Source organism: Pantherophis guttatus, chromosome 7 (assembly GCF_059756535.1).
Source record: "Pantherophis guttatus breed Tessera chromosome 7, ASM5975653v1, whole genome shotgun sequence".
In the NCBI taxonomy this organism is placed as follows: Eukaryota; Metazoa; Chordata; class Lepidosauria; order Squamata; family Colubridae; genus Pantherophis; species Pantherophis guttatus.
In genome coordinates this window covers 40,315,011-40,340,275 of record NC_142069.1, presented here as the reverse complement: position 1 = coordinate 40,340,275, position 25,265 = coordinate 40,315,011, and the positions used below count along the sequence as shown (strand labels likewise).

The 25,265-nt window shown below is 38.3% G+C and overlaps 1 protein-coding gene across 7 annotated transcripts in view; it reads right to left on the bottom strand.

Annotated features, from left to right (window-relative positions):
* The window catches only part of MGAT4C (MGAT4 family member C), a 360,127-nt gene that overhangs the window by 116,888 nt on the left and 217,974 nt on the right, over positions 1–25,265 (bottom strand). For 5 of the 7 annotated variants that reach the window (XM_087874050.1, XM_087874045.1, XM_087874046.1 and 2 more), the window contains exons 1-2: positions 18,272–18,432; positions 16,665–16,725 (exon numbers count right to left, since the gene is read on the bottom strand). The gene's annotated coding sequence lies outside the window, so the exon portion shown is untranslated. Of the gene's footprint in view, positions 1–16,664; positions 16,726–18,271; positions 18,437–25,265 lie in introns of those variants that run through there. The other 2 variants (XM_087874051.1, XM_087874044.1) reach the window with 2 other exon arrangements.

Below are 25,265 nucleotides of genomic sequence, written 5' to 3'. Positions count from 1 at the left end.
GACAAATGTGGTTTCTGATCTGGCAGAAACCATTAGCAAAGTGGATTCCAAACTGGAAGAATTTAAATCAGAAGTTAATGTTAAAATGAAGGATACTGATTCTAAAATTGTTGATGTGGATAATAAAGTGCAGAGAGTTGAAAATGAGATTACAATGTTACAGTTTCGATCCATGGAATTTGCTATTAGGCTTCGAGGAATAAAAGAAAATGATAGGCAAGATTTGAGACAGATTTGTTCAGATGCCTTGGCTGTATTGTTAAAAATTGATCCAGCAGACGTGGTCTATAAAATAGATAAAATTTATAGAGTAAATTCATGGGTGGCTAGACAAAGAAAATTACCCAGAGATGTGGTGATATATTTTACAGACAGAAGAATAAGAAATGATATTTTGCAAAGATCCTTTCTTTCCTCTGTGCAAGTGGAGGGAGCTCAAATTGGAGTTTATAAGGAACTGCCACCTAAGATGTTAAAAGATCGAAAAGAATATAGGTTTCTAGTGAATGAATTGCAAAAGCAAGAAATACCATTCCGGTGGGATGCCCCAACTGGTATAATTCTGAAATATAATGGAGAAGGACACCGATTGAATACTTTTCAGAAGGCGGAATATTTTTACTATAATATTCTTAAAGAAAGATCATCATCCCCACGTACATCTACAATGCTGGAGATAAAAAGTGATAAGGAAAAGCAATTTCAGCATGAGCGGGAACAACAGTCCAAGCAGACGGAATTAGTGGAAATGCAGGGAGCTGTAGGAGGAGGAGGCCTTATGGAGGAATCCCTGCTAGAATCTTCACCAATTTTGTCAACAAGAGATGCTGCTTTGGATCCAGCTCGGATACCTGAAGTTAAGGACCAACGTATAACTCGCGCAGTCTCCAAGCAAATAAAAGAAAAACAACAACAAGTAAGCCAACATAAAGGGGGAGCCAAAAGCACCACACAAAGTGAAGCTATGGGGGGAGCAAAGCCGAAGACCTCAGAAGAAGCGAGGCAAGGCAGCTCATCGCTTCAGAAAGGTCAAGATGACAATTAGGCTTTTATCTTGGAATGTTAACGGATTAAACTCACCACAAAAAAGGAACAAGTTATTTACATATCTGAGACAATTTAATAATGACATAATTTGTCTACAAGAAACTCATATTCGAACTCAAGATCACAAATACCTGATAAACTCTAAATTAGGAACACATTTTATAGCTTCAAACTCGGAAAAAAAGAATGGTGTGGTTATTTATGTAAATAAAAGATTGTCTGCTAAAATTATAGAAGCAGATGAAGGTGGTAGGTTTATTGCAATTGAATTGTATACAGCAAATGGCCAAATTCTTTTGATTGGAATTTATGCTCCGAACCAACAACAGGATCATTTTTATAAGACTTTACATAATAAAATATTGCAATGGGATTATAGATCTATTTTAATAATGGGAGATTGGAATGGAGTAATTGATTCTAAACTAGATAAAAAGAGTTTGGCGAAAGTAAGGATCAGACTACCACAGACTTTTTTTGATATGAAAGAAGATTTGGAATTAAAAGATATCTGGAGAATTTACAACCCAAAAGAATTGGACTATACTTTTTTCTCTGACAGACATAGATCTTTTTCCAGGATTGACTTTATCTTGTTATCAGATGATTTACTTGTTAAAACAAAAAGAACAAAGATATTTCCAAGAACTTTAACTGATCATAGTTCTGTATGGATAGAAATTGAGATGGGAAAAACTGAGAGAAGGTCATGGAGATTAAATGAAAATTTGTTTAGATATGAAAAAAATATAACAGAACTTAAAAAACAGATGAAAGAATTTTTTGAGATGAACTTGAATAAGGGTACCCCAATTGAAATTGTATGGGATGCGAGTAAAGCGTATATGAGAGGGGTACTCATTTATATGAATTCTAAACATAAACAGAATCGACAAAAGAAAAGACTCGAATTGGAAGTAGAAATAAAGAATAAGGAACAGCTACTCATTAAAAACCCAACAGATGAAAGAATATCTGGTGCTATAAAACTTTTGAAAGATCAATTTCAAATGCTCTTGGCGGAGCAAGCTGCAACAAATTTACAATATGCGAAGCATAATACGTTTTGTAATGCTAATAAACCGGGAAGATGGTTGGCCTATACCTTAAGGAAGAAGCAGAGTATACGGACTATTGAGAGTATTGACATTGGAGGGAAAGAAATTTCTCAACAAAAATTGATTAAAGAAGTCTTTGTAGAATATTATACTAAATTATATGCCAAAGATGATATACAGAATGGACTTATAGAAAAATATCTAGAAGAGAAAAGAGTCTCAAAAATTACTAGTCAACAAAAAGAAAGAATGAACTATCCTATAACAGTTGAGGAAATAATTGCAGCAATTAAACAATTGAAAACAGCTAAAGCTCCTGGAACAGATGGATTGACTGCAGTGTATTATAAAACTTTACAAGCAGAAATGGTGGAACAACTTAGAGACTTATTTTGCAATATACAACAAGGGGGTAAAATACCCCCATCATGGAAATCAGCATATATTACTTTGATACCAAAAGAACATGTAGGTCCTAAAAAACCGGAAAATTATAGACCAATATCTCTTTTAAATAATGACTATAAAATTTATGCAAAAGTATTAGCCAACAGATTGATGCCAGTAATTCAAGAGGTGATTCATGATGATCAAGCGGGATTTATCGAGGGCAGATATATGAAGGATAATGTAAGGCAAGTAATAAATTTACTGGAATATCTTGAGAAGAATAAACAGATCCCTGCAGTGCTGGTTTTTTTGGATGCAGAGAAGGCCTTTGATAGAGTGGATTGGAATTTTCTAGTAAAGACTTTGAAAAAGATGGACTTTGGGGACCAATTTATACAGGCGATTTTGGCAATTTATCAAGAGCAAAAGGCACAGATTATTATTAATGGAAGTTTGACAACAGAGTTTAAAATTGAAAAAGGAACAAGACAGGGATGTCCATTGTCCCCACTTTTATTTATCTTAACACTAGAAGTCTTGTTAAATACAATACGGGACTCTAATATCTTGAAAGGTATAAAGATTAGGCAAGAGGATTACAGAATAAAGGCATTTGCAGATGATCTGGTTGTTACCCTATCACAACCAATGGAATCAATAATCTTGATGAAGGACATTATACAAGATTATGGTAAAGTTTCAGGTTTCAGATTGAATCCAAAAAAGACTAAAATGATAGTTAAAAACATGACACAAGATCGCAAACATGAGCTTGAAAGGAGGGCAGGTTTTGAGATTGTACCTAAGGTAAAATATCTAGGAGTTCAGGTTGCAGAATCAAACATGAAATTGTTTCAAAATAATTATGAGGTGTTGTGGCGAGAGGTGCAGAAAGATATGGAGACTTGGAAAAAACTGCAGCTGTCTCTACTTGGAAGAATAGCAGCAGTTAAGATGAATATTTTGCCAAGATTTCTTTTTTTGTTTCAAATGATTCCGGTGCTCAAAAGTGATAAACAATTGAAAGTTTGGCAATTTGGAGTGAATAAGTTCGTCTGGAACGAGAAGAAGCCGAGAGTGAAATTGAAAATTATGCAAGATGTTCCAGAAAGAGGAGGTCTTAAACTTCCAAACCTACAGTTATATTATGATGCAGCAGCTTTAACTTTAACAAGTGATTGGTTTGGAAGTAAAAAGGCTGGAATATTGAATGCAGAAAGTTTTGATCTTGAATTTGGATGGCACGCTTACTTATTTTATGATGACAAAGTTGATAAAATATTTAAAAGTCATATACTTAGAGACTCTTTGATGAGAGTTTGGAAGAAGCACCGACTCAAATGGGATTATAAAATACCGCTATGGTTGGATCTTGGTCATACTTTGTGGAATACAAATATAATGTCACTCGGGGGGTTTTTATACAAAGAGGTTCTTTTTACAGATGCGGGCAGATGGCAGCTGAAGAATTTGCAGACACTGTTGGACGAAGGGATTAATTTAACTTGGTTACAATATAATCAATTACAATTGAGATGGAAAGAGGACCAAAAAATTGGTATTATGTTGCATGAGGAAGAATTGGTTAGACATATAAGAGAGAAAGGTCCAATGCATATTAAAAGGCTTTATAATGTTTTGCTAGAAAGGGATTCAGAAACTGAATTAGTTAAAGACTGTATGATTAAGTGGGCACAAAATTTTGAAGAACCAGTGAAGTTGGAAACATGGGAAAAAATCTGGGTCCAGAATGTTAAATTTACACAGTCGCAGAATTTGAGGGAAAATTTTTACAAAATGTTTTATAGATGGCATCTAGACCCTAAGAAACTGTCGTGTATGTATCCTAATGTTCAGCCAAAATGTTGGAGGTGTGATTGTACAGATGCTACATATTTTCATATTTGGTGGACCTGTAAGAAAGTTAAGGCTTTTTGGATAAAAATTTGGTGGGTTATGCAGAATGTTTTGAAGAAAAAAATTCAATTTTCTCCACAATTGTTTTTATTGGGTATAGCTAAGGGTTTTACAGTGGATGAAACAAAGTTGATTTTGTATATGATTACAGCAGCGAGATTGTTGATAGGTAAATATTGGAAAAATGTAGCTTTGCCCACCGTTCAAGAATGGACTTTGAAGATGGCCAGTTTCGCTGAGATGGCGAAGATTTCAGCATATTTAAAAGACCGCTCACAAGAGACTTATGAATGTGAATGGAAAAAATGGATAGATTATGTGCAGAACAAATATCAAACTAGGAAGTATCAAATAGCTTTTTATGGATAGTATTATATTACATTAAGATAGAAATATTTGAACTATGTGAAGATGAAAAATGATATGGGGGTTGGGGTGGTTTAAAGTTCAAGGGTTTTTTTTTATATAAAGGGGATAATGATGGGGTACACTCTATGGAAGTCCGGGGGGGAGGGGAGGGTCAGGGGGGGTTAGGGAGGATGGGATGGGGAGTTTGGGGTGGGTTAGGGGGGTGAAAATGGGGTGAAAATGTAATTGTAAAACTTTTACAATAAAAAAAAAAAAAAAACAATGGCAGAACTTCTAATGTACTGCCTTCACTGGAAAAACTGGGATGCATTCAGAGATGTATCTGCCTTGAAAGACTATAGTATAGTTAAACATCAGCACAGGAAATGTTTTGTGACATTTTGTATTATGTCATAAACTGCTCAGCCATTTTGACCTATATAGGATAGTCAAACGTCAACCCAGGAAATGTTTTAAGACATTTTTGAATTACAGTATGTTATAAACTGTTTTAGGATAATTTTTATGTCATGAAATTTTTTATACAATTTGTCAAATTTCAGTTCCACAGCAGTCATGGAGTGCCAAATTTTAGACGCATTCTATAAATTAATCCATCCAACGTACTTGGAACAAAAAGTTTTGCCCTATCAGCCACCATTTCAGCCACCTAAGGTTACTGGAATCAGTGTTTTAATAGTGTCTAGATACCAAGTTGGAACTGATTTGACTTATTCAGCCATTGCACTGTTTTATTGTAAACCATGCAGAGAGCTTCAGCTGTTGTGTGATTTAATTATGTTTAATAAATAAAAAATATAAATAAAATATGTCCTACCAATCTGTTACCAAATACATCAAAGTGAAACAGTAAGGCATTATGTTAATTCTATCCAGCATTTTGAAAGAGGGCAACTATTTTACTGATATATGTAGAATTGAGGTGACACTTTCACTTTCCTTTGAAGCAGTGGTTCATTTGAAGCTCCAGCAAAGCAAAACAGCCCTTCATATCCCTAAGGTGGATTATGTGTTCCACCACTATGCTACAGCTCTTCCCCTTATATGCAATGTAATAAATATTCACTTTAATTTAAAATAAATGTTCCTAAAATATGAGTGGCCAATCTCCATCTTCCAGACTGTCAATATATCACTACATCTGTCTGTCTGTCTGTCTGTCTGTCTGTCTGTCTGTCTGTCTGTCTGTCTATCTATCTATCTATCTATCTATCTATCTATCTATCTATCTATCATCTATCACCTATCTATCTATCTTGATATGTAGATTTAGATGAGGGAATAGAAGGGGAACTCATCAAATTTGCAAACAACACTAAACTGGCAGGAATATCCAACACTCCAGAAGATAGGCTCAAGATCCAGATGGATCTTAACAAGCTTAAACACTGGGCAGTATCTAACAAAATGAAATTTAATGTAGAGAAAAGTAAGGTTTTACCCTTAGGCAAGAAAAATCAAATGTATAGTTACAGATTCGGTGAAACCTGGCTTAATAACAGTAACTGTGTGAAGGATCTTGGAGTCCTGGTGTACAAACACTTAAATATGAGCCAGCAGTAACCAAAAAACCCAGCACAATGATATGTTGCATTAACAGAGAGATAGAATCAAGATCATGTGAAGTATCTTGTAAAGCCTTAATAAGGCCTCGCTTAGAATACTGCATCCAGTTTTGGTCAACTCTGTTCTGTTCTGATATAAATACAGGCAGAGGAAACTCAGAAAGCTCTCAAGATAATCTTCAAAATTCAAGAAATTTCAAATTAATACAGCATGATTCTCACAGATTATGGGAGGAAAGTTAAAGAAAATAAGTAGGTTTCATCAGGCTTAAATCAACATTATCAAGAACAACATACTTTGAAAAATGTAATGAAGGTGGAAAACTTTCTCTTATCTCATCATTATACCTTAGGGGATCCCCTTTCATCATGTTTTGGAGTTTTCAAATTATTTTTTTACAAATTAAATTATATTTTTTTAAAAAAGGCTAGCAGAAGGGATACAATTTGAAATCATGTTTGAGATATCTAATAGTTGTTGCTATTGCTTTGGTTAAACGATTTGTAATCAGAACTCTACTGCAAATCAAAGAACTGTATTAGTATATTCTACAGATAGTCCTCGATTTACAATACTTCAAAGTTACAACAGCTTTGAAAAAAGTGATTTATGACCTTTTTTCACACTTACACCCATTGCAGCATCCCCATGGTTGGAGGATCAAAATTCAGACACCTGGCAACTGACTCATATTTATGACAGGTGCAGTGTCTTGGGATCATGTGATCTCCTTTTGTGACCTTCTCGCATTTAAAGTCAATGGGGGAAACAGATTCACTTAACAACTGCGTAACTAACTTAACAGTTGCAGTGATTCACTTAACAACTGTGACAAGAAAGGTCGTAAAATATCTCACTTAGCAACATAAATTTTGGGCTCCATTATGGTTGTAAATTGAGGACTACCTGTATTTACTTCCCTACATTCCCCTCTCACATTCTCATGCTTATGATTAGTTTGTCAAAAATAATAGGAAGGTGTCACTGCGTTTTTGTATTTACCAGATGAGCTCATATTTTTGGACTCTAAGACTTTCCGTAGCTTGCCAAATTTCTTATCAGTAAGCTAACTTCTTCTACACTTTCTTTGTTCTCCTGCCAAGAGGTCCGGCTGCAGAGAGGTGGCCGGCAGGAACATTGCCAAAATGTAACTAGATAGTGAGATGTTTTTATTTTCTTTATAACAAATAAATGAGTTTTTCTTAGAAAAATATATCTTTGGGATTTATTTTCTTGCAAAAGTATGCTTCAAGGGAAAAGTCTCGATCCACGTCTCTAAATCAAGGTGCGATTACCCAAAAGCAGAATGGGATTAATTAGCACTCTGACAGAAGGAAGGAAACATTCTTAACCTCAGTGAGGTTGCAAGATTTTTCTATTATTTCTACACCAGTGACAAAATAAGTAAGTACATAAAATTTAGCTAAATTGAAACTTTAACATTTCATTAATGCAGAACAACAATCTCTGAGCATGATGAATGCAAACAAATATACATTAAATTTCAACTCGTGCACCATAGCAGAATATCTTCTTGAACAGGAATGGATTTAAAACTGTGAGCGGAATGAATGTGGATTTGTTCAATTTCCATTTTAATGTGAACTTAAACAATTTCCCCTTTGATTTAATCAGCTAAATTATACATCCATATAAGTACTTTTCAGAATTAATAATAAAGTAAAAAATTGTGTATTAAAATACGTAGAGTGGATAAAAGTATGCACAAAACATGTATATCATGAAAAAAGTACACACTAATTGCATTACATTAGGGAGAATTGCCAAGGCAACCAGGTGACACCCCCAACCTTTTCATATTTTGCTAAGCGGATAGTTTCATTCTCCTGTTTAACAAGGAATATATCTCTGTGTTTTATTTCTTTCTCTGGTTCTTGGTGTCAGCTCTCAGAAGAGGACTGGTTTGCTGGTTTTATTCCCCTTCTGAGTCTTATCTTCTAGTTTTCTCTTTCTTTATGGCCTCTTTTTCATTATTGGAGGATAGGGGTTAACTTGGTGTTTTGTAGTCATCCACACTTGATTATTTAATTATGTCTCTGGTCAGCCCTGGTACAAATATGCCTCACCGATTTCTTCTTTTTTTCAGGCATCATATTTCCCTTAGCTCATGAGAAATCAGGTTATGTCAATGTAAATTATTCCAATTTTAACAATGTTTTTCTCTTAAAAGAAACAGCAACTTAGGGCAGTTTCAACATGTGAAAAATCTGATATATTTCTTCAACTACTCCAATGGGGATGTTGATAGTGTGAGGCCTATTGGCCACTTGAGGCTGGCATAAAGATACCCTCACCTCAGATTTCAAAACTCTCCTCTGTTGCCCTCCTTCTCCTTTCTCCTCATCCTCTTTCTTAACTACTGTCATTGAGCATGTCATTTCCTCAATTCTAAATCTTTTTTCCCTATTATTGATAGATAAAACAGAAGAAAGAAAAAATATTTTACTATTAGGAACCCAACAATAGAAAGCTATTTTTCCACTCTCCTGAAAGATTATTTGCAAATCAAATTATTAAAGGAAATTATTTAAAATATAGTTTTAGCTAATTTAGTATAAAACACAGTACGATTAGTCCTCAACTTACAATAGTTTGTTTAGTATCCATTCAAGGTTAAAATTGCACTGAAAAAAAGTGAAGATGAACAAAATTCAGTTGAATGGCAACTGACTCATATTTATGACAGTTGAAATGTCCTTGAGTCATGTGATCACTTTTTGCAACCTTCTGACAAGCAAAGTCAATGGTGAAGACAGAATCACTTTACAACCATGTTACTAATTTAACAATTGCAGTGATTCACTTAACAACTGTGGCAAGAAAGATTGTAAAATGGGGAAATATTCACTTAACAATTGTCTTGCTTAGCAACATAATTTTTGGGCTCAATAGAAGGGATTCTATTCTATTCTATTCTATTCTATTCTATTCTATTCTATTCTATTCTATTCTATTCTATTCTATTCCTGTATTAGTAATTTATTTAGTTTAAAGCTTTGGGTTACTGGATAATAGCATGTTCTTCATTCTGAAATCTATATTACTGAACCACCATCTGATTTTCAATGCCTGTCCTTTGGAACCACTGAAAAGTTACACTTACCAATATTTCAATGACATAAGAAGACACTAATGTGAGATGGATTGAGATTTTTACTTGGAATGTCTCCAAAGCAATGATTATTTAATAATGCAAGAGCTTATCTTTTTTTCATATGATTAATGTGAGTTGGGATCTCTTAGTAGCTATAGAAAACAATCAGTTCTATTTCCATGGCAGATTGATTGGTCACCTTACTAGCCGAAATAAAATTTTGGGAAATAAGTTGGTAAATCGTTAACTGAAGATTACTTTAAGAAGCATTGCTGTATCATTAAAGAGAAAGTTTTAAAGAAGTTGAGTGTAAATTGGTGCAGATCTATAGTAGATAAATTAAGTAGTGTAATAACAGTGTCAGTTAAATTTCATTCACATTTACTCAAAAGTAAGTCTTATTGTATTCAATGGTCTTACTCCAAGGATGCATGATATGTGGAAGAAAGACCTCACTGAGTATATTTCTCACCATCTTTATAAATGATGCTATTAAAATCCATAAGAGACACTACAGATGGAGTCTTGGAGAAATGGATAAGAGACACTACAAATGGAATCTTGAGACTCTTCATAGAGATGTAGAGGGGAAAAATAAATAAAGCATCAGTATATTTTAAGCAAGAACCAATACAAATGACTTTGACTGGCAGATATATGGAAATACTAAGAAAAGGAAGTTTATTAGCTTACCCTGAAACTTTGGAACATCTGCTTAAATGAAGCTTTTGGGCTGAGATAGCAGCCCTAGAATTATCAGTGGATCATATTATATAATAATATATAAATTAATTTATGTCTAAAGTTATAAAAGAAAAAGGAAGAAGAAAAGAAAGAGAAAAAGGTCCTTACTCAATTCACATTGTTCTATCTTCTTTTAGTAGACAGGATTAAATTTTTCCAAAGTACCGGTATTCATTTTGAATGTTGTATAAACAGTTCAACAGAATCTCTCCATTAATGGGCAAAAACCTGGTTGTCTGTAGTAATGCTTGAGGAAAGATTATCATTATTTATTAAATTTATATGCCACCCATCTCACTATGGAGCAAAAAAACTGAAAAGTGAAATCTAAAGTGCTTCTAAATGTACCACACATCAGCCTGTCTTATTTTCATCTCAAGATATCTATCTGAGGGGGGATAGAGAGAGGAAGTATAATATCAACTTACTCACACACATTTGTTGTTCAGTTAAGTCATGTCCAACTTTTTGCTATTCCATGGACCATAGCATGCTAGCCCCCCCATTTTCCACTGTCTCCCAGAGTTTGCCCAAATTCATGTTCATTTTATCAATGACACTGTCTAACCATCTCATCCTCTATTGTCCCCTTTTCCTTTTGCCTTCAATCTTTCCAATGAGTCCTGTGTACTCATTAAGTGGCCAAAGTAATTGAGCTTCAGCTTCAAATCTGTCCCTCCAAAGAATAGTCAGGGTTGATTTCCTTTAAGAATTCATACACATGCATATACACTGGTATAAATAATTTCTCAAATTGCCCATGTGTGCTTCAGGCAGATGCTCCACAGAGGAGACTGCAATTGGTTTGAGTGATGGAAGACAAAGCAACTGCAGTGGAGTGTTTTAAAGGACACTAAATTTGCAAGCCTCATTTTCTAATCATTTTCAGAAATTGCTTATTAACCATTTTAAGCTATTAGAGGCCTTCAAAAAACAAGTTTGAAAAGTTGCGAGATGAGTTTAATTTCACCTCTGAACAAATAATAATAATAATAGTTACAAGAACTTAAGGAATTTGAAATAAAGAGTGAAAAGCTAAACAAGTTTTTGATCTAAAAAAGTTATAAATGGATTAAGGATAGAGTTATATTTGGAACATTGACTTTTACTATAGGATATGGGAATTAACTATAAAAAATAAATAATTTCTCATGGGAATGAGAGTTATTTTGGCTATCTTGGTTTATAATAAGTATAAATAATTTTATGATTTTAGAAAGTGGACACTAGAGGGGACTAAAGATTCTAAGCAGAAATAATACAAGCCAGCCTTTGGTATTGGTTAACTACAAAATGTCAGAAAAAATCATAACATTGGAAATATTAAAAATCTTTTCAGAGTGAACCCAGAAATTAGTAACTACAATATCAACAATGCTCATAATAATGTCTGCTTCTATAGACAAATTCTGCCCAAAAGATATCAATGAGGGAATGACAAATGTGGAACATTTTTTGTCTGACAAGACAGGAAAAGTACCAAAAATGGAGCTACAATTGATAGGCTCCACATGGGTCTATCCTTGAAGAGCATTTGCAAGCTTAAAATGGTGCAGAGGTTGGCAGCGTGGACAGTCTTTGGGGGCCTTTAGAGTGGTCCATTTTATGCTGCTGTTCCGCAAGCTGCACCGGCTGTTGGCTTCCTTCCGAAGGCAATTCAAGGTGCAGAAGGTGCAGCCAGGTTTTAGCCAGGTTTTTCTTACGTAACCAAGGGCTGCAGAAAAACCTGGCTAAAAGAAACACACACACACACACACACACACACACACACACACACACACACACACATATATATGGTTTTATTTTGATATTGTAAGCTGCCCAGAGTCACCTTGCAGTGAGATAGGAGACAAACAAATTTAATTAACAACAAAGAGTGGGTAAATCCCTCCACTGTTAAAATCATTTGGGAATACAGGTATGTTGACATATGATGATAGGAAAGAGAGAAAGATAGAGAGACAGACAGACAGACAGATTTCTAAATCTGTTAACTGCCATATACGCTCTATCCACAGCAAAGCAAAGAGAAGATAGACAGATGCACACATACAAGCACACAAATATAATACACAGAAAGAGAGAGGGTGGAGGAACAGATAGATAGAAAGGGACAGAGAAAGAGAGACGAGAGGGGAAAAGAGAAAGATTATCAAACTAGCAAAAGTGTGGTATAAGTCAGCTTTTCTCCACCTTGCACCCTTCAGATATGCTATATTTATAATTTCCAAAATTTGAAAGTTGTATGGAGAAACCCAAAGGTGCTTTTCAAAAGGAAAAAAAAACCCAAAATGTCCGGTTGCCTTTTGAAAAGCATCTTTGGGACAATCATGACCTGGATGATTGAGAATCTCCATAGACATTCAGCATGGGCTTGGAATTCTGGGAGTTGAAGTGTGGAGGGCTCACAGTTCAGAATGTCTGAACTAGGAGTTACTGCCTCAGCTCCAATTCTTCCAACCTATCACCTAAAGTTAAGACACCAAGATGTGTGGGACTTGGCTTGGGGTGAATAGAATGGGGTCTACATTTCAAGAGGAATATTTGGCCATCAGCCAAAGAGAAGTACTCTAACACATAAGTCTCATGATAGTTGGATTAAATTTAGCCAAATTTTTAAAAAAATGTAAATAAATGCAGGCCTCCTTTTTTTTCCTTCTCGCTATTGAACAGGTAAAGAAACGTGGTCCTTGACAGTTGAGCCTTGGTGCTTTGTTATATTTGTGTTTGTATGAGAAAAAGAGACTAAAGATGCAATGAAGAGTTGCTACAAATATAAAAGTTTTAAGTAGCTGGTGACTTTATGGAATACTTTTTAAAGAATTAATAATGAAACAGGTTTGCATATCACATTTCAGAATCTAAAAGCAAATGTATGCCCACTACAGAAGAAGGAATGAGATTTGCATTGTGATAAACAAAAGTTAGCATTGTGGTTTTCAAGATATACAGTTGTATCATTAAGCACATTATTATGACCAAACTTTTTGTTTCAAAGAACCCCCCCCCCCCCAAAAAAAATCTTCTGGTATTTTTATTATTTTTTTCAATATGTATTAGTACATAGTAATATTTAAATATTCCAATTACATACATAAATAACACTAAGAAAAATAGAATATGGACCATCAAAAAAAGGAATATCATTTGAATAAGTAAGGCCACTTTGTAATCCTCAACTTACTAAATGCTCTCACAATTTGTGCCATTTGTGAGGAAAGGATTGGAATAAGAGGCAATATATTACTTATTTCTTTTCATCTGAAGAATTCACAGCAGATTCACAGAAGATTGACAAAATGAAGTGTCTTTAACTTCATTCAGAACTGAGGGACATCAATAAGTTTAACCTTGAGAATGTAAGACTAAGTAGGATATTGCAACGCTATCACACAGAATAAAATCAAAATCATCCCAGATTGTGAAAGAATGCAGGATTTGGAGCAATTGTCTCAAAGTGGAAGAAAATATATTCTGCTTGAATATTAAGCAAAATAGTAAGAGTGCTTTGATGATTAATTATCATCAAGTAATGCACTCATCTTTATTGAATATGCTTAAACAGAAACTGAACTGCCATTTGTTAGCAATGTTTTACTTGGAATTATTTCATTCAGCAGAGGGTGGAACATGATGGTCTAAATAGGCATTTTCAACTCATGATTCTATAATTCTGTTTCTATGATTCCATGAAGGTGGTAGAATTATCATTAGGGATGGAAGTTTCCAGAGTAGGAGCTCCATAATAAATAAGACTTGCTTCTTTATAGAAACATAAAATGAGGCTAAGACCCACATTTGGAAACCAATATGAGAAAATTGGTTGAATGTTTCTTAAAATTATTTGGCTCCCAACTTACTTATGAGCTTTAAAAGTAAATGCAGAAAACCTGAATTGGATGTGGATACAAACGAGCAGTCATGAAGACTAAGCGTATAGTTTAGTTTTAATGGTATCAGTACTCTTAAACATTGGTTTGTAGTATGCTCTAATCTTTATAATACTTAGCTCTTGTTATTTGTTCACCCTTTAGAATTTAATCCTTTCTGGATTTACCACAAATCCTGATCTCTCCAAGGCCAAATCACCCCATAAATATAAGAAGAGATGCATAAATGCTAAAAAAAGCACAATGCAACTTTGCTATTATATCTCCCAACATAAGAGAATTACAATAAGAATTTGCCTTTTTAAAGACTTAGGGGAAACATGAATGAAAATAGATGCCAAAGCATGACTGAGCTGTTTTAATTCCCATTTACTATGAAAATGTTTCATATACAAAAAAACACAATAACCAACTTCTATTTATATCTGTTCCATATATAAATAAAAATAAATGTACTTGTAATATCTTTATATAACTTCTGAAAAATATAATATTTATTCAGGATATTTAACATTACATATTTTTTTAAACACTTCTTTTAAGTATTATAGAAAATAGCATCTGTTGTAAAACCTTTATGATAGATAGGAAATAATAATAATTAATAATTAATAATAATTAATAATAATAATAATAATAATAATAATAATAATAATAATAATAATATACAATCATAATGTGGCATTTCTTTTACATAAATTATTACATATTTTTAAGATGTGTAATTTCTATAAACATGTTTTGCAGCCTGATCTTATACAGGTTTATTCAGAAGCATAAGTAAGCATAGTAGAATTTATTCCTAAATCAAGTAATGGCTGCCCAGCTGGGCAATGTTAAAATGGAATTATAAAAATCACTGAGAATAAAATTGTCAGTGATTTCTAATCACATGGGCTATATATTATACTTTTATGCAAATAGGGAACCAAACAATTGTCAAATTATAAATCCCCAAATCCCTCATCATTGGCCATGCTGGCTGGAATTGCATATAGTTGTTCTTCAGTAATATCTGGAGATTATTCCAAACTTCTGAAATATTAGATTTGAGAAACTAGATTTTCTCATGAAATCTTGCTAATGATATATGGCTTGTTATTGATGATTTTATTATTAGCCTCTATCTTATTTATTTTTCCCCTTAAGGCATCATACATAATTCATTCTCAAACTTGTGAGATTTTAGAATAAGCAACAACCTGAGTCATTGAGTAAGTGTCATGGAGTATGGTTTTGAGCTCAGTCTATCTAGTAGTATTCTATCACTCTAACAGCAACACATACTATCTGTTTTCTCATAGTTAAAAGCAATATCATCATCCACAACAATAAATCTCATTTCTGATGGAAGTGAGTTTTGATGAGCTTATAAAGCATCCTGATGCAAAATAGAGAGGGGTGCAGAAAAAGTACCATGACTTGCCTTTGCTCTAATATATTAGCAATAGAAGTAGAGTGCTATTTGGCAGTTACTTTTTTTTTTTTTGTTTAAAATGCTTAAGATCATGACTATAAATCCAATATATGAAATCTGACTCAGAGAGCCATTATGGTTATGATGGAGTGAAATGATGTATGGATATATCTGTTTCTCCTTCAGTGGGCTAATACTGCAATGCTATACATTTCTACTCAAAAGGAAATCCTACTGAGTAAGTGGATATAGGATTACAGCCTTAGGGTTCTAAACGGAGTAGCTCTATTTCTTGCTCAATAAACATCATAGTCATGAGAAGCTAGCAAGCAGGTCCTAAATTATTGCTTCAATAGTTTCATCCTAATGGCCATTTGGGTCATAAAGCAAAAGTAATGTTTTCACTGTAAAATGAATATTTCTGATGTTGTTGCTATATTATGTATCACCTTCCTTTTAAAAGAAACTGGGATTATTTATAACACAAAACAGCTAGAAACAAACAAATTGCACTGCCTAACAGACTATACAAAGAGAGAAAAGCAGAAAAATAATTAAGGAAGAAATGGGGTTATTACAGAAGACAGTCCAGAAAGGGAGGAAGTTTGGGAGATTCAGAATGATTCCACCTTAATTACCCTATAAGTTGTGTGATAGAATTACTTAGAAGGTTTTCAAAATTAATGTCAAGCCCTTCAAATTTAGGAAACAAGAACCACTTGAACTTTGGGAAATATCTTCATTGCTAATAGGTAATGGAACAGAATCTTGAACACCTTCCAGAGCAATTCTCCTGCACAAATTTTATCTAGCGTAATTAAGGTGGAGTAACTCTGAATCTCCATCCTCCCTTGGACTCAAGAATCTCTTCTGTAAGAGCCCTGTTTTATTCCTGAATTGTCTTGCTTTCTCCTTGGTGTTTCCAAAATCTATTAGGCACAACTACTAAGCAAAGCTTTTGAAGTAAATGTTAATTACAGTGTTATAAATAAATAACATTCCATAAATAAATATGTACTTGTAAATAAACAGCAGAGAAAAATAAGAAGATAGATTCAGAGATGTTATATGGCCCATGGTTGGATGAACAAAGACTGTCTTCAGATCTTCATGCCTGTTTGATGAAAAATGGCATTATAGGTTTTGCTTACCATCTCCAGATGTTTGGGCTGTGAAGTGGGGAAATATCCATTCACACTGAAAATCTGGGATCTGGAAACGTAATGAGATAGTTATGTGATCTCAACTCCAAAAGTTTAGATTCAATCTATATTGTCACTCATCATCCAATGTCATAGTTCTAGGTTCTTGCTTAAACTTGCTTATAGTTCTTGCTTAAACCATTAGCCAGGATGCCACTCACTGATTATTATTTTCATGATGGAAGAGGGAAAATTCAATAACTGAAGTCTTGTTATAATCTGATTTTTATCTGTCATACTGTATATTTACCAGTTGATTCCATTGAGCATATCTTTTTGGACATGTATGTACCAAAACAGTTAAATCAGATGTGGTAAATAATTTATGCTGCTGTGAAAACACTTCTGAGACAAGGAAAGATGAGCAAGCAAGCTCATGATTGCAAATGATTGTATTAGTAACAATCTTTTGTTTCAAATTAGTGTAACTCCTAGAACATTAATATTTCAATACAAATCATAGCTATAGATTAGTAGTAATGGAATTATAATTGGCATTCCCTCATAAAAGTTCCAGTAATTAGAAAACAACTTTTACTGTAGTTTCTCAGATTAGTTTAAAAAATGCACCCAGTAACTATGTGGTAAATATTCAATATAATCAAACCTTTCCTACATAAATAGAAATTCAAACTTCTAAATTAACTCTGGTCTGCTGTTTAGTTCTTATTATTATTACTATTTGATTATTTAAACTGGTTATCGGATTGTTCAGACAGTAGCCTTCAACTCCCTCAGTCAATTAAACATTTATTGTATCTGATTTGTCAGAGTCAGTGTCACAGCTAATCTCTTAAACCCACATCAGTTCAGGAGCTTTACATGTGTTTACTCTCTTGCAAAATGAGGTGGGTACATATAAGTAGACTCATAAAGAACCACAGATAATCACCACTGCTTTACTTTGCGCATGATAAAACAGCAATTTTTAATCCCACATATAGACAAACATACAAACATATTTCCATATACGCATATATAGAGAACTGACATTTCACAACTGCTCTCAGGGTGTATATTCTACATGTTGATCATAAGGAATACACAACCAGTATGCCTTCTCATAAAGAAGAAAGGCAAACAACGTATTTGGTAATCATGACTATCACAGTCATATCACTGATACAAAACTACTCCAGAGCATTTAAAAAAAAAGTTTGATGTAAAATTATTCTTCTATGCACAAAAGCTTTCCCATACATTCCACTGAAGTGATTAAAGTGCATACAAGGAGCAGGCAGGAAACTACAGCAAATAACTGATCAGAATTACAGATTTATCCAGAGAGTGCCAAATATTTAGAGAAATATGCATAGGCTTGTCACGCTGTTGGAATTTCACTCTGGCAGGCAGGCAGACAAGCAGGCAGGCAAGCAGGCAGGCACACGTGTTTTTCTTTCTCTTTAAAAATTAACCTTTTCATAACAAAGGCCATATTTAAACATAACAGCAGGAGCTCCGGGATTCTAAACCAAGCTCCTTTTTCTTAGGCATCGACAGATATCCATCATCACCTTCATTTTGAAAAGGAAGATAAAAGCAGAATACTCTCTTACCACCGGAGTAGAAAAAGCAATTTGTTCAGCTGCATCCAACTGAGGCTTTGTGAATGAGGCTTTGTGCAAGCAGGCAACACAAGTGATTCTCGGGCCTCACACAAAAGCAAAATAATTGGCTCTCAATGAAGAGATGTAAACATCCATCATAATAGCACTGGAACTGAAGCTGAAAGCTACCTCAGCTGTTCTATGTACTCTGACTGTAGGATGATGTCACAAACATCAACTGGGTGTACTCTCATTGGTTTCTGTTACCTGGATTCATATCTTAACCCTAAACTGGCAGCTGCAAATTTGAACGGGATTGCTGTTCATTTGGGGATGGGGCGAGATGCTCAGAGATCCTTCAATCTGAGAAAGGAGAGTAACAGGTGCTTATTGATTAAAGAGAGAAAACAAGATGCTGGTGGGGAGAGGAGGCAGTTAACCCCCCTAATTTGCTTATACAATTAAAGCTTTGGTAATTGCATTCCTACACTCTGTTTACTAAATGACAGTAGTAATCACAATCTCATAGAGAATGGATATTAAAGGAATTGATAACACATTGCATACCATTGCATTTAGAGAGTTATCTTTTCTTTTGGCATAAGCTTGCTGAAAAAACATGCTTAAAAAGAAATAGTGGGATAAGCATAGTTTGCAAATAATTTGTAAGCATGGTTATAATTAAGATTGTTGAAGCCAGAACTGGACTTCTACAGAATATTTTTTGTCAATGTAATCAATGCTCAGATGAAAAGTTCTCATTTGTATATGAAATTGGAGTTCAAATATTTTATAGTCAAATTAAATGAAAAGATAAAGTTCAAATTCACAAACGCATTGTAAGCCACCCTGAGTCTCCGGAGAAGGGCAGCATATAAATTAAAGCAAAAAAAAAAAAAAAAAGCAATTCTATGACACTAGAATTGATCAAAATCACCATCCAAAGTCAGTCACAAGATTCTACCTTCCCAGAAATGAATTCAACATCATATTTATTGTTCAGTCTGTCAACTGTGTTTCTGCATGTGTTGTAGGTTACATTGCCAACCGTTTAGTTGTTCTCTAAACATCTTCCTTCCCCTTATGGTCAACACACACACACACACACATCATTATCATTATCTGGGTGAAATAGTGCATCATAGAACAATAATTTTTGAATTAAGATGCTCAAATGAGCTAAATTACAGGTGTCCAAAACCCAAGATTTATGACTCCTGAGGGAATGAAATTTGGGAAAGGTGTGACTGATTCAGTACTACTGATTACTCCTGTGCTGTGTGGCTGCTACTGCTACTGCAGTCTTCTTCTTCCGGCGTGTCCCAAGATGGCGGCAGTCAGCTGAGCTCCGCTGAGGAGATGGAGAGGTCGCTGGTGTCAAGGGTCTTCGGGAGCCGCTTTAACTACCTCCGGCTCCAGTCCCAATGAGGGGAATGCCTGCCCTGCCTGCTGAGGGCTTTTTCGCCCTCCAGAATATCAGGGCAGGGCGGGACTCGCTGTTTGAAGCCGCCGCAGGAGATGGGGCAACGGCCTGCTGAAACAGCTGTTTCCGGCTTGTCAGCGCCGGGAGGAGTGGAGGCCGGAGCGTTCGGCAGCGGGCGGCATTGCTGTGCGGCGGCGGCGGCTTGGAGGTGCCCTTCATCCCCCTCGCCCCTCAGGGATCTCTGGGACACTCTCCGGACGTTTTTCGGGAGTCCTGGAGGCGCCATGGGAAGCCCAGGGTGCCGGTTGCGAGCTGGCAACGGCGGCGGTGGCGGCGGTGGCGGAAGGCAATGGCAGCCATGGATCATCCGGTTGAGGAAAGAGCTTGCAGTAAGTGGCTGGGGGAATACGGACAGCCTTGCCCTCAGGATTACCATCTGCTCTTTTTTGAGCCTTGACCCCTATTATCCGGGGTTTGTTTTGTCATCAGAACTGAGACTGGGGATTTGGGGAGATTTGGGGCAGGAGAGGCGGGAGGCTGACCAGGGCTCTATTGGTCGCCTCGGGTGGCTTCTCCTCCCCCCCCTTCTTCCCCCAGGTATGGGTGGGTGTTGGCCTTTGATGGCCACCCACCCTTGGACTTGGACTGGGTTCTTTGTCTGCTATCCCTACTCTTGCCCCAGGGAAGAACTTGTGCCTGTGGGATTATCATCATTGTCTTTAATAACCTTACAAATTGCTGGCTTCTTGTGCGACCCCAAACTGGAGGAGAACTGGGCAAAATGGTGTGCAGGTGCTGAGGGGGCTGTTTGTCATCCGCCAGATGAAAGGATGGACTATTGTGACTTTATTGTCGGTGTCATCTGCCTCAATCACTGTGAGAGGGTGACTGGGATAATTATCCTCCAGACGTGGGGGGATGTCACTGGCCCCTTTCACTGCCGTGAGAGGGCAGTGAACCAGCTCCTGATATCTACTTTGACCCATTATTATTGGACGATCTGGTGAAGCCCTGACCAGTTGCCTCTCCATCTCTGTTTTGTGCGATGTTTACGGCTGCTGACCTGCTTGCGCTGCGAGACTACCCCCTCTCGCAGGTTTGGCCCTCCTCACTATCGAGGGCCTACCTTGATGATGGATTTTGGAATCCCGAGAGGTGGCACGCGGCGAGGAGGGGGTTGTGGGGTTTTTTGGGGAAATTTTTAGATAAGGTTTTAAAGGTTTCTGGGAGGGGGTGGGTTCGGTGGGTTTGGGGGAAAACCTGTCGGGGAGGAGGCCAGATCCGGCTGAAGAGCACGGCACTAGAGGTGCGGGAACCGGGGTCAAGGAGGGGGTTAGAGCTTGTGTTGTGGATGGACATTACATCAGTACTGTGGGTGGGAGGGGCAGATATGGCGGGAGCAGGGGGCAACATCAGGTTGTGGGAGCGCGCGCCCGCTGGCTCCAAGCGGTGGCGCGCTCCGGCCTCCAATGCTCCCCTCGTTCCCCAGGTTGCACAGACCCTCAGGCCCTGGGCCTTCGGCTGATGCTGTGCAACGCCCGGTCCGTGGTAACTAAAGCCCCCCCTCATTTGTGATCTTGTTCAGGAGGGGGGAGCGGACCTGGCGGGTATTACAGAGACCTGGTTGAGCCAGGAGGGGGGTTCCCCCTCGTTGAGATGTGCCCACCTGGTTTCCGCACATTCCATCAGCCGAGGAGGGGAGGGGCGGGGTGGTGGTGGTTGTCATTAGAGAAGGTCTTGGTCCGAGGGAGGCCACTGTTCCTCAGACGGCTGGTTGTGAGTCCCTCCTTGTGAAGTGGGGTCATGAAGTGCAGATGGGCGTGCTGGTTACGTACCTGGCTCCCTGCCATGTGACGGCAGCCCTGCCTGAGCTGCTCAACGTTATAGCCACGGTGGCGGTTGACACCCCCAGGCTTATGGTCATGGGGGATTTTAACCTGCCATCCATTGGTGAGGTATCTGAAGTGGCTCGGGAGTTCATGGCTTCCATGACGGCCATGGACCTGACCCAGTTAGTTCATGGCCCTACTCACACGGGGGAAAACACGCTAGACCTGGTTTTTGTCTCTGGTCAGTGGTTGAGTGATCTTGAGATAGGGGATATAGTGATCGAGCCCTTGTCATGGTCAGATCACTCCCTCCTTCGCTTTGACCTTCGAACCGCCGCACCCCACCGCAGGGAGGCGGAACCATTGAGGTGGTACTGCCCCAGGCGCCTGATGGATCCTGATAGGTTCCAGACAGAGCTTGGGCCATTTCCTGAGGCTCTGGCACACGGCTCGACTAAGGAGCTGGTGGCCGCCTGGGATAGGGCGGCCACTGGAGCTTTGGATCGGGTCATGCCTTTGCGGCCTCTGACCCGGCATCGATCTCGCCTGGCTCCTTGGTTCACCAAGGAGCTGAGGGAGATGAAGCACTGGAAAAGACGCCTGGAGAGTGGTTGGAGGGCCAGCCATTCTGAATCTGACCGAACACTGGTAAGGTCTCATATTAAGACCTACCTGGTGGCGATAAAAGTGGCGAAGTATAACTATTTTGCCACTCTTATTGCATCATCAGATAATCGCCCTGCCGCCCTGTTTAGGGTGACCCGCTCCCTGCTCCACCAGGAAGCACGGGAGGACCCCTTGGAGGGCAGAGCCGAGGATTTTGTACAGTATCTGTATGACAAAATCACTCAGATTCGGGAACACCTGGACTCTGACTGGGTAGATTCAGCGGGGAGGACAGAGGCAGGTTTTGTGAGTATTATCTGGGAAGAGTTTGATTCTGTGACGCCCGAAGACGTGGACAGGATACTGGGCAGACTGAGCGCAGCCACATGTTTACTGGACCCGTGTCCCTCCTGGTTGGTGCTGGCCTCTCGGGAGGTTACACGAGGCTGGCTCCAGGGGATTATAAATGCTTCCCTGAGTGAGGGTGTCTTCCCTGCCGCCTTGAAAGAGGCGGGGGTGAGGCCTCTCCTCAAGAAGCCTTCCCTGGACCTGGCAGTGTTGGTAAATTATCGTCCAGTCTCCAACCTTCGCTTCATTGTGAAGGTTGTTGAGAGTGTGGTAGCGCGGCAGCTCCCCCAGTACCTGGATGAATCATCATATCTGGATCCATTCCAGTCGGGCTTCAGGCCCGGGTACAGCACGGAAACGGCATTGGTCGCATTGGTTGATGATCTCTGGAGGGCTCGGGACAGGGGTTGTTCCTCTGTCCTGGTCCTATTAGACCTCTCAGCGGCTTTTGATACCATCGACCATGGTATCATGCTGCACCGGCTAGAGGAGTTAGGGGTGGAGGGCACCATCCTACGGTGGTTCTCCTCCTTTCTCTCTGACCGGTCGCAGTCTGTGTTGACAGGGGGGGCAGAGGTCAACCCCGAGGCCCCTTGTATGTGGAGTGCCACAAGGGTCGGTCCTCTCACCCCTTCTGTTCAACATTTATGTGAAGCCGCTGGGTCAGATCATCCGTCATTTCGGGGTGAAGTACCATCAGTACACTGATGATACTCAGCTGTACATCTCCACCCCAGACCACCCCAATGATGCCCTTGAAGTGATGTCCCGGTGCCTGGAGGCCGTGCGGATCTGGATGGGGAGAAACAGACTCAGGCTCAACCCATCCAATACCGAGTGGCTGTGGTTTCCGACATCCCGATATAGTCAGTTGGTGCCATCACTGACTATTGGGGGCGAGTCATTGGCCCCCACGGAGAGGGTTCACAACTTGGGTGTCCTCCTGGACTCACGGCTGTCTTTAGAAGAGCACATGACGGCCGTGGCCAGGGGGACTTTTTATCAGGTCCACCTGATTCACCAGTTGCATCCCTTTCTGGATTGGGACTCGTTAAATACGGTCACTCATGCGCTCGTTACTTCCCGCTTGGACTACTGCAATGCTCTCTACATGGGGCTCCCCTTGAGGAGCACCCGGAGGCTCCAGCTGGTCCTGAATGCGGCTGCGCGGGTGGTTATGGGAGCGACGTGGCACTCCCATGTGACCCCCCTCCTGCGCGAGCTGCACTGGCTCCCAGTGGTCTTCCGGGTGCGCTTCAAGGTTTTGGTTACCACCTTTAGAGCGCTCCATGGCATCGGACCGGGGTATTTACGAGACCGCCTTCTGCTACCAATAGCCTCTCACCGACCAGTACGCTCCCATAGAGAGGGGCTCCTCAGGGTGCCGTCGGCCAAACAGTGTCAACTGGCGGCCCCCAGGGGGAGAGCCTTCTCTGTGGGGGCACCTACTATCTGGAACGAGCTCCCCCCAGAGATACGGAGGATCCCGGACCTGCGCACATTTCGCTGTGCTCTCAAAACTTTTCTATTTCAGCAGGCTGGCCTGGCCTAACTCTCCTCTTTTAAATTTTTTAATTTGTGATTTTATAAATTGGGTGTTTTAATCTGTGTTTCGGCCAAAATATTTAATAATTTTAAGGGATTTTTAATATTTGTATTATCTGTATTTTATCTTGGCTGTTCACCGCCCTGAGTCCTTCGGGAGTAGGGCAGTATAGAAATTTGATTAATAATAATAATAATAATAATAATAATAATAATAATAACAACAACAACAACAACAACAACAACAACAACATGATCTTCATTTTCAACATTCTGTGACAGTTTCTCAGCCAGTCTCACAATCCCTTGCTCCTTTCTCCACCCAGCAGCAATGAATTGACTCATCATATGGCTCTTAAATAAGCAACAATGTTAAGGTGCATGAAGAAAGGCCTGGATATTTTTTTTTACTGCTTTATGTGCTCTTCTCTGGCACACAAACATGCACATCAATCCCATCATTGTTCAGGCACGTACATAATACTCCATGCATGATTTGCACAAGGTAATATTTCTGCTGATGTTGATGCTATGGCCAAAGTCTGCCCTCAGTGTCATGCATTTCTATTCTTGAAGAAGCCATCAATTTATGTTGTATAAAGGGAAAGGTCAGGATAGTTCAATTTACAACCTCTGTCTAGTGAACGTCTCATTTTATAGGGCAGTGGTGAACTTACTGAAAATAGGTTCAGGAAGAATATCAGACAATACAACTGCCTCTTCCAAATGATATTCTTGGTGCCAAAGATGTCCTTCCAATGAGGAAAGGATGGAACCCTTCTGTGACTTTTCAAGAACAAATTTGTTATTATATCGGACATGTTAATGCTGGATCCTAACCAACAAGCCAAATTTATTCAAATTTACCTCATGGATCCTCAAGACAATGTAGAATTGAGAATGGGTTTACTCTACAATGATGGAATTCATCATTGAGATTGTCTGTTGAGATTGTTGAATTATTGGAGAAACTACTACAACAAAGAAACTTGCACATTGCATCTCTTTCACTTGCAAAAGAACAAATTTGAGAAAGTCAGAAGCTTTCATTGTCATTCATCTTGACTGGAGATCACCACTTGAACTTGGGAGATGATTTAATGCACAAATTGACAATAAAGTCACCATCATTGTACCAAACAACACTGGAACTGAATCAATAATAAAGGCACATTATGTTGAAATACCAAGAAGGTTGTTTGAAAATAATTTCAGACTCTCATTCAAGTTCTTATAACAGTTTTCAATGCAT